Genomic DNA, 13,713 nt, shown 5'->3' on the forward strand with positions numbered 1-13,713 from the left:
TGTCCAGTATATTACATGATGCCGTTTGCTTTTCTTCCACAAGCTGTTTGAAATGATTGGGCATGTTCTGGAATTTGATTACAAGCTATGTATTGGTTTTTAAAAAGATAATATGCTTTTTCTGCTGTAAATACTTTTATTGAGATGGTCTTACTTGTGACGCAAAGTTTGACTGGCTACTAGGATTATACTTACGTTTGAATCTGTTTTGTCTTCCCAGATATCATAGTGCTACCTTCAGAATGACTTCTTTTAACTATTAGGGGATGTTTGAAGAATAGAGGACTATTCTTTTGTGATGATATAAAATGATACTTCGAAAGCTATAAAGAAATAGGGAAAGCTTGTACTCCGTATGAGTTAAATGGTTACATTCAGAAAGATAGGCAAATGCTGTATTAGTGTGTGGGCCATACATTTGGAGTTCGGGGGGATTGGTTCTGACCAGCAGATGCATTCTTATATCTTTTTTTTAAATACAAGCTTCCATCTCCGTTGCAAATGCATTTATACTTGGTTTACATAGCTGGCTTATTTGGAAGACTTTGCAGCAATAGCACAGTATTGGAAAGCCGACCGTTGTGCTTACAGGAAGAGCTGCTTGCATGCCAGTATGAGTTGCTGGGAGTTGGGCAGCATAACAATTTATTACTACTACTACTACTATTATTTAAGAACTGCATGTAAAACCTTCACTATTTTCCATTTTAATAAGGTGACTTCCCCTAGGTGCATTGATCTGGATTTTTTTTTCCCCACATCTGATTGTGTAGATGCAGTATGTGTGGGTGGGTGAATTTGGATTTCTCTTGTACTTACTGAGCATTACCTGTCCCCTTGATGCATAGTGAGATGTCTTTAAAATGGAGAGCTAATTTTCTACTATGGCACAAGGTATGGGCATGTGGTAAAATGTTTTCTTTGTTCCAAGAAAAGAAAAAGATCCACTGGATTAATTTGAACCTACGCAGGTCTCCGCATTGTATCTAATGTATACAGTAGTGTACAAATAGGAGACTTGCTTGTCTTTTGTGCATTACTTTCAGCTTTATAGGAACCTCTAAACAACAATAAACATTAACTGGAAATCTAAAGTTTCCTGTGCACTTTTCCAGTTATCAATCTTAGGGTTACTTAATAGACCTTACTATCACACAAAAGGCTTGTCTCATAAAGATGAAAGATGCTTTGAACACTAACTGTGTTTCTTGAGGAATTACCTCCCATTCAGAGAACCTTGACGAAGAAATTGGACTTTGTAAGCCAGTTAAAAACAGGTGATCAAAATATGATCACGTGAAAATTTTAAAAATGGGAACACAGTTGCCTTGCTGTGGCTCCTAATAATGATAAATAATCTGGTACAATCCAAGCCCATTCACTAGAAATGTTATATGCGGGCATTAAAAAGCAACTGCAATCAAGATGAAATGGACCATATACTGACTGCATAGTGACAGTTTCTTAAATTAGATGGGGGACAATTTTGGCACTCTGAGTCTTGCCATTGCTGTCAGGGAAATACCTTTCTCTCTAGTGTATGTGAGTAAATCAGACATAAGAGTAGTTATAATGTGAAAGGGTGCTGGCTTAAGGGTTTAATTTTTCAGCTTGTAGATGGGATTAGCCCTATTCAGTGGGGCATCAACTGTACCTCATAGATGTTATGAATGTTTTTGTCAGGGGCTGTAACAATAAGAAAACCGTCATTTCGTTGCTCCTGTCACAATCTGCCTCTTTTAATATTTAGCAAAGAAGCTGTGGTGCAAAATGCTGACAGAATCTTTGATGGTCATAAACAGCCCTGGAAATTGTACTAGAGCCCTCTTCAGTCCCAGACAACCCGGCATTGAAATAATAGGCTATTTTCATCCTCTGTCCCACTAAACATACTGCCATGGAGCTTGCTGTTTTGAGATTCCATCACACTGCAGTAGGTACATGTGGCCCTCCTCAGTATGGTAGTTATTAGAGTTAAGTTACCAACTTGTTGCTTAGATCCAGTTAAATCCCTGCAGTGTACTCGGGTTAACTAAAATAGCCCATTGAATGAAGGATGCACCATATCTACACAGATAAATTATACGTAGCTTCAGTAACAAAATAAATGTGTTTTTTTAATGGTAGTGTAGTTACATCCTTGAATAACTCCAATCAGCCCATAAATGAATGGACACCAAGATAACATCTTGGGAGGCAAAGCTAATTTTATGGAATGAGTATTCCAGTGCTTGCATTATAATTAAAAATTTTACATTAGAAAAATTATCACTATTACAATGAACAAGATTATGGAATAGAAATGGCTATTTGTGCAATGCCCAAAATTTAAAAAGGCAATTGGAAGTTTAGGGTGGTGTGTGTACCCATTCATAGAATGCTGAAATTCTACCCTTGTGATTGGTCATATAAAAAAAAAGGGGGGGGGGTCTTGCTTCCCTTAATTTCAAGCCAGGTGTTGATCTGGGTAAATTTCCCATAGTTGGTAGCTACAGGTAATCAGTTTTGTGTTTATAGTCTTCCACTAGAGAATACTGCTGTTGATAAATGGTGATGAGGATCAGTGTAAGGAGATACATTTATATGCAAAGCATAATATTATGGAACAGTAGCAGAAAAAAATCTATTACGCTAGCACCCTATTGGAATCATTGTTGGCTATGATTGAAAACAATGCTAGGCATGGCTTTTTTTATGTTGTGAGTGTTGCCTTTATTCCCACATCTCTGGGTCCTTCTCAGTGCCTTCAGTTGGTATTAAAGGACCAAGATTACTTTTCTTTAATATCACTGTTCTCTGTGCAGAGAAGCCTTTGGTATGGACTATTCAACCAAAGCCCCCTACTCCCATTGCAAAGAACAACTAGATAACAACTGAGTTATGACTGCATTTAAATATTGTAGTATTTGATCAACTCAGAGATCTGAGGTCAAAGAAAATCAGGGACACATTTAAAACTATGAGTAGGCAACAGCTGGATCGGAGGGTGTATCTATGTCAGCATCGTATTTTCATCAGTGGTCAGAGATGTGCCTTCTTTATTTGGCCCCTTCAACTCATATTCTGAAAAAAAATGTTTCTGCAGAATTGTGGTTAGCTGTCATAGCTACTACTAATTGAGAGCTCAGGCAAGAAGCAAGTGGTAGTTCTGGTCAGGGAGCCTTTGCACAGCTTTGTGTTGTGCACCAATTGCACCTTTTCCTGGGTCAGGAGGCACTACACATGGTCACTCATGCTTTAGTCACTTCCTGAGTGGATTACTGCAATGTGCTATACGTGGGGCTGCCCTTGAAGAACATCCAGAAGCTTCAATAGGTCCAGAATTTGGTGGCAGGGGCAATTATGTGTGTCACTTTGCCCTGGCTTCCTGTTTGATTCTGGGTGCAATTCAAGATATTGGTTGTTATCTATAAAGCCCTACGTAGCATGGGGCCAGGATATTTGAAGGACCACCTTATTCCCATTGTCTCTACCCATCCCATTAAGTCAGGCAGGAGAGACACGTTCCAGGTCCCATCTACTAGGGATTGTCATCTGGTGGGGCCCAAGAACTGTGCCTTTTTTGTAGCTGCACCTGCCCATACCACCTAAGGTTTTGTTCGCTTCAACTCTATTCACCTTTCAGAAAGTCATGAGACCTGGCTGTTTTCTCAGGCATGGAGACTAGGAGAATAACTGAACCCACACTATTGGTGAGTGGTATGTTGGGAGTTACTTTGTGTTGGTCAGCTGGGAACACTGTTTTTTTTTAAATTTAATATACATTGTGTTTATGTCATATTTTAACTCCTGTTAGCTATCCAGAATCTCCTTGGTGAGATAGGCGACCATGTAAATCAAAATAAATAAATAAGTTCATCATCTGTATTTCTTTTTAAGGCATCTTAGCCAGTGGCCTGTTACCATATGACATTAAAGTTGCAATCCTACTCTCATCTTCCTGGGAATAATCTTCACTGACTTCCATAAAACTTGTTTCTGAGCAGATATATATAGCAGCCCCTGTAATTTAGTTACATATTCATCAATTACTTTTATCAGTTTATTTCGAAGCTTCAACCAAAAAAATGAGAAGTCATTTTTCCTTGCTGAGCTTCTTTTTCCATTTCATGCTTTGTTATATAGATCTCGGTTGTGCCCCTGGGTACTTTCTTGGCTATTTTTGAAAGACCTACAGTACTTCAAACAATGTTTCCTTAATAATTTTGATTCTGGTTTTGAATCTAATCCAGTTCTACAGCATTTTTTCTGAAAGGAAAGCCAGGCATTTAGACCATGGGTCTGATCCAGCTGAGCTCTTTTAACGTTCTGCTTCCTTTATTTTTCAGCCCTTAAATCAGTGTTCCTCAATCTCAACAACTTGAAGATGTGTGGACTTCAACTCCCAGAATTCCCCAACATACTGGCTGGGGGATTCTGGGAGTTGAAATCCATACATCTTAAAACTGCTGAGATTGAGAAACACTGCCTTAAGCAATCCATAAGGGATTTAGCATTCCAATCTGATCCATAATTGGGGTCCAATCTGTCAAGGACTTCCTGCTTGTATATGAGCTTGCTTCCACTTGATCTACAGGTAGTCTTTGCTTAACTACCACAACTGGAACCAGCATTTTGGTTGCTAAGCAAAGCAATTATTAACCAAATCTGACCCAATTTTACAACCTTTTTTCTGGTGGTGGTTAAGTGATTCACCACAGATGTTAAGTGAACCACATGGTCATGAAGCAAATCACACAGTTCCCCATTGATTTTGCTGGCCAGAAGCTGGCCAGGAAGATCAAAAATGGTGATCACATGACCACAGGATGTTGCAATGGTCATAAATATGAACCGGTTGCTAAGCACCCAAATCATGACCACGGAGACTGGTCATAAATAGTTTTTTTCAGTACCGTTGTAAGTCTGAACCATCACTAAACCAAAGGTCATTAAGCGAGGACTACCTGTACAGCCATGCTGCATGTTCCACCACCAGAGATGAAGTCAGGTTGTGGAAACAGAGGACTTTCCTCAACAGGATGTTTTAAAGACTTTCTGAATAAGCTAACTATTGCTTTCCTTTTAAGGCAGGCACGTCCAACCCGCGGCTCTGAACAGCTAGTAACATGGCCCCCAAAAGTTGTAAACTTTTAACATTATTTTGTGATTTTTTTCGTGACTTGATTGTGCAGTGCTCGAACGTGGACTGCATAGGTAGAAACAGAATTGCAATCACTTTCACCGAACCAGACATTGATGCATTAGTTTCACAAAAACAAGGTCAAATATCCCATTAGTTTTATGTTGCCCTTTTTTTAAATTTTATAATAAAAAATCTAAAAAAAATAAATGAAGTTTTATTACTTATATACATTAACTATAGTATATATTTTATGTATGGCCCAAGACAATTCCTCTTCACTCAGTGTGGTCCAGGGAAGCCAAAAGGTTGGACACACACCTTTTTAGGTATTGCAATACACACACACACACACACACATACATATAAAAATGAGAAAGTTGTAAGATACTATTTCTATAACATTTCAATTTAGAGTGCATTGAACAGCACAGAGGTCATAGTCACGGATTTGCTGCCGGGTTCCCCTTCAGTTGAAAATCAAGCAGAGCTAAAACACACAAGCTCTGCTGCATCTTTCCTCCCACACTTCAGCTGGCAATGTTAACTGATACATTGAATTCCAAACTACCATGCAAAATGAAAAACCTTTTACCTTTGCATGTAAGGTGGTGGCAAGCAATAGCTCAACACTTAAGTTTCCATAGCAAGATGGTTTTAAACTTGTTTAAAAACTTCTCACCATTTCATTAAACAGCTGGATAACTGACTGGGATATTTACTGCTTTTGGAGGCGAGATGAGTGCAAACCCTGCTCCCCCCCCCCCCCCCCGGGCTAATTATTTTGGACTTCATGTTTCCAAGCAACGTATCTTATTTTCTACTATTGTAGCCTTCTTTGACATAGGCTTTATGCTCGCTCACTCTCTCACACACACTTTTTAGTGATAAACTTACAAACGCATTTTGTAAGAAAATTCCCGTTTTTAACATTTTTGTGCACCGATGCTATCTCCTTTATGCTCTCTCCCCTTATCTTAGCAAACACGGTTCCTGCAGAAGCTATGCTTGCGCTCGTCCGCATTCACAGATCATTCTTCCGCTTCTAACTCGGAAACAAAAGAAACGATAAAAGGTAATTAAAGAGTTGATCGTATCCATTGCCAGGCACTCAGTTTCTTGGGACAGACAGGAAATTGAAGTGGCGCCCTTCCACAGATTATAACTGCAGTCATCATGAAGAGAAAGAAGAAAGGTCCCCGAGTCATTTTCCAACTCCTTGGGGGACGCCGCTTTCGCAAACGTTTTCTTGGCAGACGATAGAGCGGCGTGGTTTGCCGTCGCCTTCCCCAGTCGTAGTTGCCTTTCCCCCAGCAAGCTGGGTACTCATTTTAAGGCTGGAAGGCTGCGTCGACCTGAGCCTGCTACGAATTTTAAAAAAAAATCTACTATGCATAACAATAATTGCAAACTTAAATGTGAATTGCTATTGGCTTCCCCATGTCTTTTACAAAACCTTACTAGCTAAGAAGAAAGCCCTTGTCTCTGAATGTTTATTCTATTCCCATTTAATGGGGCAATTGCTTTGCCTTTTTCCATATATTATGAAAATACAGAGAGAATTTAGCTTAATCTAGATCTGTCTTCTTTTTCTCCAAATTATAGCTTGGCTTTGAGGGATGGTAAGAGGTTATTGTAGCAACTTGCAGGATTTATCTCTAAAATGAAAGCAGTCCGCACCACCCACCAAAAAAACTTTGCAATAGTAGTTGAGAAGAAAAGAATGGTACCTTAGGGTGAGGAGGAACCCCATACTGAAAACCATCAATGGAGGAGGGAGGTGGCATCCTCATAGAGGCAATTATTTCTGTCCATTCATGTGCATCCTCTGAAACTAACTATGCAAACATTTTCTTGGTAATGCCAGCTGACCTGCTCCACTATTGTAATTTTCTCACCACCCCTATTAAAGACAATCCTATCAAACCATTATTGTTTTTCTAATAGCAAACTCAGCAATTCGTTCTAAATAAGCTGGAGTCAAAAGGGGAAGAATCAGTATGCTGTGTTGAACCTGGAAAGTTTGCAGATGTATTTTCCAAAGGGTGGAGAGGCTCTTCGAGAAACAACCCAATGACAGCCATGAAGCGTTGAGTGTCAGCTTGAGGAGAACTCGGTGACTCTGAATTTACAAAAGGAATTTTGGACTTATAGTTGAATATATCTGGCAGGTATCAAATTCCAGTAGAATACTAGCACTGATGATGTTACCTAGTCCGGTAATGAAACGTCTGCAAGCAAACAACCAAGCTCAGAGACCACCACCAACTCCATAGGTATCAAGTTATTGGAAGTTGGTAAAACGTTTATTGAGAAGAGCATTCCAAAGTGTGTCCAATACTTTTGAGTGCTTTGTGTATGTTATGAAAAAGATGATAAGCTATTGCTAGAGAAATCTGCAGCTATATTTTCAATAATATTTGCTGCCATCAAACCTATTCACCAATAAAGTTAGGTTTGCCCATTCCATTTTTACCCATTCAAATAGTAACAGAATTGTAAAAGCTTCTTCCTGAAGAATTTGACCATTTCAGGATGTTTTGGGGTATCCTAGTGTGAGAGGTGGTGGAAAATCACCAGCTGACCGCAGGCAGGTGTGAAAAGCAGAAAGCGTGTCTCAAATTCATGAAGGCACGGATGTGGATAACTGTCCTTTTGATGCCCTGTTATGCTTGCTCGTAGGAAACCGCATATGCTCTGACAAATGGGTTTGCAGCTGGGTAAGCTTTGCAATATGGGTAGATGCTTCTCGCTCTCGTGAGGATGTGGTTACAAGGACAGGCCGCTCACCCAACAAGTGGGGGGGGGGGGCAGAAGAGCTTGCTTGCAGAAAAAGGAAAATAGTTTAGTTTAGATTGTAAGCCAAGCCTCCTGAGGGAGGGGCGGCAGAGAGGGAATAAAAGAGCTTGTAACGCTTAATCTGGTGCTTCCTGAACTTTGGGCTACCTGCGAGTAGACCCAGATTCGGGGGGGCCAGCTTTGCAAAGTTGAAAATAAACTTCCTTCCTTCGAGCCAACGAACCGGGTGAGTGTATTTTGTTGGGTCTTTTCCCGCACTCTGACACTAGTCTGGTCCTAATGACTAATCACATTTGTATTTTGTAGGGTCCTCATCTTTGTATACCAATGTGAGGATTCTTTCTTAACATATAATTAGCTAATAGAGCAGTGATTACTTATCCTGATCGTCAGTCTTTGTTTGTTTCAGCAATCCCAAACAGAATCTATTAGAATGGTATAATTAGTCCATCTCCCTTTAAGCTGTGACAGCAGAGAGATATAGGTGATACATTATGTCATGTCCCCATGTATGGGGCTTTACATGGCTTCCACACTGACCACCAATGCCATGTGGTGCCTGCTGGTTGGAGTCAGTCTGTGGGAAGGCCTGGTATTAAAGCCAGTTTTTCAGAGAGACCCATCTCTTTCCTTAGTAGAGAGGACTGCCTTTTACAGTTGTCCGTATGGTCTTGGGGCACCTCCACACGTCCCTTTAATATCAGTTCAAAGTTGCTTTATTAACGATTCTCATAATGTAGCGTTCTTCTCATACTCAGCCCATAGCCAAGACCACCAAACCGGAGTTTTCTGATTCCATGTACAAGTGGTGTTTTCCATCTTCTGACAACATAAGCATTCCTATATGCACAATGTATGGCTTGGCAGTGGTGAATGTGGTGATGCTGTGGCTGGAGTTGGGGCTGGGATTTACCCAACTCCTCTTGACTATTTTCAGCATATTGTACAGGAAGGACAATGCACCCAGCCTGCGTCACACCAAGGGACCTTCCAATCAATCTTGGTTTTTTTTTTCCTACACAGATCAACACATGTAGAAAGAAAAAGCCCCGTCAGGCAGCTTGGCAGGGTGCTTTTACTCTAGGACAGTAGTAAAAAAAATATTTAAGCAAATAAATATAAAAAGTTGGAGGTAACAGAGTGGATCTGAGATATCAGATGCTTAGTATTGAATATTCTTACGAATCACTCATATTTATGAAGGTGGCTGAAACATCCTCCATGAGTTTTCACTATAGTATCTAAATTTATTCCTCATAAATTTCCCCATCTCTTCAAAATTCTAAACCTGCACTGAGGTAAGTGATTGAGGGCATCAGTACAATTTTTTTCTTGTAATGTCTTCAATTAAGGGTGATATTATTATTAACATTATTATCCAATCCAAGGAAGCAGAGAAACCAGCTGGCCCCTTTCACATTCTTTGAGCGTGAACTCCAGTAATTTCCCAGCCTTGGCGGGATGAAAATTCATCATAGCTGGATGGTTGTAGTTGGGGAAGGCTGAGCAACAGCCATGATCAAATTTCCAGAACAGCAGTAATGTTCTTTTGCAGTAAAAATGTTAGTGGTTGTAGCCCATAGAAGGAAATAAGGACTACTGTGTTGTGGGCCTGAATTATTGTAACAGGGGCATTTTGTTCCAATTTACAATAATGAAATTACCAGTATACAAGATGGGTCTAATTGAAGATGACCTGTGTCACCAACTGCAGGCGAGAAAACCTGATCTATGCTAATTATGAAAAACTATATTCACAACCACAGTTTCAGAATTAGTACCATTTAATAGCATTAGTATCTCATTTGGGAACCTGCCTGGAGGATAGAGAGCCTGAATCTCCCCCTCTTGTCCTCCACATATAGTCAGCAGCATATATACACCTGAATGCAGTATATGCAGTACTCTATCTATGACTCATTCAAGTTGAGTTGATGACTTCATAGGCTGCAGTGCAGAGGTGGTGTGCTGTTTCTTTCTGCTGGATCTATCATCTGTCCGTCTATCTGTGTCTAATCTTTCCCAGGCTAGGTTTCACTCTTGGAATTTCCAACATATCTCCCATCAAAATGTAACCCTGCCTAGCTTTTTGGGATTGGTCAAACAATGTATATCGAAGTGCATGTTTACTTCAGTAATACTAGTTTCAGTCAACCATGCTCATGGATCAAGAACGGTAGAAAAGTAAGACCAGATCTGAGATACAGAACTGTACAACTGTGCAAACATAGAAATATTTTGTGTTTGAGATTTTGAAATGGTAGAAGAATTGGGTACACTTTGAGAAAATGTATTGTGTCAAAGAGAGTGGACAGAAATGTAATATGTACATGCAGGTGTTGTGAATTACTTAGAATTCATATTTATTATGAAGTGCAAAGGGAAGAACTACAGACCGCAAAAAAAAGTGGAAGAGGTAAAACTGCAGTGAAAGGATATTGTGAGAAAGGAAGGTTTAAGGTGGCCATGACAGAGGGTGAAGGTTTATTTGCTCACAGCCTGAAAAATTCAATTAAGGTCAGTGGAACATTTCTTAAGTGCAGCTAGCCTTCTGATGAATAAATATGATGTAGAAGGAACATTTAATACTACAAGAGGAACTATTGCTGGCTGTGCAGTTACACAGGATATGCATATATTCAAGTTTTTTATTAATCGTACATTGTGAAGTTTGTTGACAGTATTGGAGGAATACACATGCATAAAATTGGATTTGGTCTTAACTTATTCCCTCAACAGTGATTGACAGTGTCTTTTATCATCATCCAGCCATCCTTGTGGCCATATAAAGCCAGTTTTCACTATTATTTTGGTGCAGGGAGGGTTAGGTTGCTAAATTTAGTAACTGTGTTAATGATGATTTGTTCTGGACTATCTCCAGAGCTATCTCTACAGTGTCACAAAGTATTTTTTCCTTGTGTAAGACAAAACACTTTTTTTTTACAATTTCTGCCTACTCAATGCAGCTTCCTCTGCTGTTGTAAAGCTGAGAAGAGCCATGGAATATGTGTAAAAGTGTCAACAAATATCTTCTTGCATACAGTGAGCATTTCCATTTGAGCAAAGGCATCATTGAATACAATATTCTAATTCTGAACCTAGTTCCCCCAGTCTTCTTCTATCATAACAGCTTCTGGAGCCTTTCTTGGTTAAGAAATGAATTATTCAGTACATCTTGGGACACCAATACATCTCTTTTATTTATTTACAAATGATTTATCTATGGCTGACTTGTTTTATTGTCAGCTTTTTTTTTATAAAGCCACTATTCTGAATTGCTAGACCTTGCTCCACCGATATCCTCTCATAGTAATGAGGAAAGAATAGAGGAATGAATTCTCAGCCATATGGCTCCTAAAGAAATAAAACAGATTCTTACTCAAGATCTCTCCTAAAGCTGGACCATAAAGCTGAATCAAACTTGGAGTTCCAACACTGGGTGATCAGGTGGTTCAGGACAGAACATGAGGTTCTGTCCAGGGTCAAAAGGTTGAGAAAGGCTGCTCTACAGGGATATTTCACGTAGCTGTTTTTGCTGTTGGTATGTCTGTCCTTGATTAATTTTCGACAAACATTTTTCATACTGGCCAACAATCAAGTGTCACGAATCCAGTTGTCAACAATGTTCTCTTAATCTGCACTGCTTGTTATTTAGCCTCAAACATGACCTGGTTTGTTTTCAGTATACTTAGTTTTCCTTGCTGTGACTAAGTGTAACTGTTTTAACCGTTTTAAACCATTCTAGAATGTTTTCTGTGTGGGGGGTATGTATGTGTGTTTGTTTCAGATTAGTTTGTTTCTTCACATATTGAAGAACCGTCTCCTCTGTTTTGTGTATCTCCTCTTAAAGTATATTTCTTAAGGGTCTTCTCAGCACTCAGTCTGTTCCAGAATAGGCTGAAAGCATTACATTCAGGCTACTCGTTTGACACAAGAAATCTGCAAGTTTGCTCTATGAGTCAGCTGCTTGGTCTGGTGTTGACTCATCCTGGAATTATGAGAAGAACTGCTGCTGTAGCACAAATGTTCATGATTCTGATTAGTGGGACCAAACACAGAAACAATGTTTTGGAAGAACATAAACCTTTATGACTGAAAATACTTTAGCGATGCTTCAAAACTATTTCCTGTATGTAAATGCAGGAACACTCCTCAAAACGTGGCAAGTATTTTTAGATGAAAAATTTTCACAAAATGTAATACTATGTTTAAAAAAAAATTCAAAGAGCATCTCAATAAATCTTTTACAAGGAAGAATGCATGTTCATGAAGATGGAAAAATGCAAGGCACCTAGCTGCCCACCAAACTAGTATTTGCCTAGTAATTTGAAATACTGTTTTACTCCATGTAAGTTGTATATGCTGTCCAGCATGAGTCATAATAGGATTCTGATAGGTACTGGTACAAAAAATGTTTTATAGACAACACTAATATGATTTCCTTATGTTAATGAGTGATTTTAAAGAATATTCAGAACTTTTAAATGAAAATTAAAGTCCCCATCAAAAACAAAAATCTCATTTGAGTTGAGCTCAGCTCTTGGACACAACCATGACATTTTCTCAGCAATAATATGGATGTGGTTCATCAACCTTCTAGATTGTTTTTCAACCTCCTAACCTAGTCTTCAGCCTTGGGAAGCCCTGGAGAATCCCTAATCCTAACTGAACCCCACTCTGTTTACTTTTCAGGCATAGTCCAAGGTCAACAAGTTGCTGTGCTGAGATGGAAGTATCCATGCAAGAAATGGAAATTCATATAAACTTTGTTTCATCCCTCTCTCCTCCCTTCAAATCAGATAACCTTCTACATTTTCAGCCAAAAAAGGTTGTCCATCCAGTTTCTGGTGCTTGAAGAATCAAGTATTTTTCCCTTTTTACTTTCAAGAAAGATGCACTTAATCTCTGCATGCAAGCTCTTACCCACTTCAGAGATGTGTTAGCATAACCAATATGGCATGTGCTATAAACATTTTTCTATTATCCTGACATTCCCTTCCCTTGGTTCAAGACATTAGACATTTGTTCCTGGAAGAAATAAAGTTTGCATTGTTTATTTACTTAATTAAAAACATTTAGTTAGAAGCAAATAGAGATTTGTTCCATTTTTTCCCTGGATTTTCTGCAAAATCTTTACAGTGATTTAAAAATAAAAAATTGTTAGACTACCTTCACAGTGAAATAATTTTATTACTCATTCTAATGATCTTGAACAGATCATATTTTATAGTTAGTTGAGCATTTGGTAGTACAGTGTTAATACATGGCCAGCAGGCTTGTGCCATTTCATTTATCCATGTTTATTACAGTAGAGGCTGGAAAAAAAGTAATGAGATTTTTAGACAATATTCATACCACCTCACCTCCAAGTACAGGCATCTTCAGATTTACTGGGGAATTAAAAAGTGAGCTAATAAGCAAGAGTGACTATTGTATGTATCCTAGGCAAAAAATGATTAAGACTATTGCATGTTAGAGGGATTAAATATTTAAAAGCAATAGTGTGTCAATGCTTTATTAGTTTGAAAAAGTTATTGGTTCTGCAAAGTGAAGTATCTGATACTTCACTTGAGTCTTCAGTACAGTACAATGCATTTCATTTTCATTTACGTTCATTTTGAGAAGAAGCAAATCCATAAAAAGCCTGATGAGATTGCAGAAATAAATGATGAATGGTTGGGTTCACCACCATTTAACATTACTCCTAAAATGATTGCTGGAGGCTGCTTTACATTTCATCTGTGATGGGAAATATACAGCAAAGCAACTGCCTAGGCTTTTTGCATTTGAGT

This window comes from Candoia aspera, chromosome 1 (genome assembly GCF_035149785.1).
Source record: "Candoia aspera isolate rCanAsp1 chromosome 1, rCanAsp1.hap2, whole genome shotgun sequence".
In the NCBI taxonomy this organism is placed as follows: Eukaryota; Metazoa; Chordata; class Lepidosauria; order Squamata; family Boidae; genus Candoia; species Candoia aspera.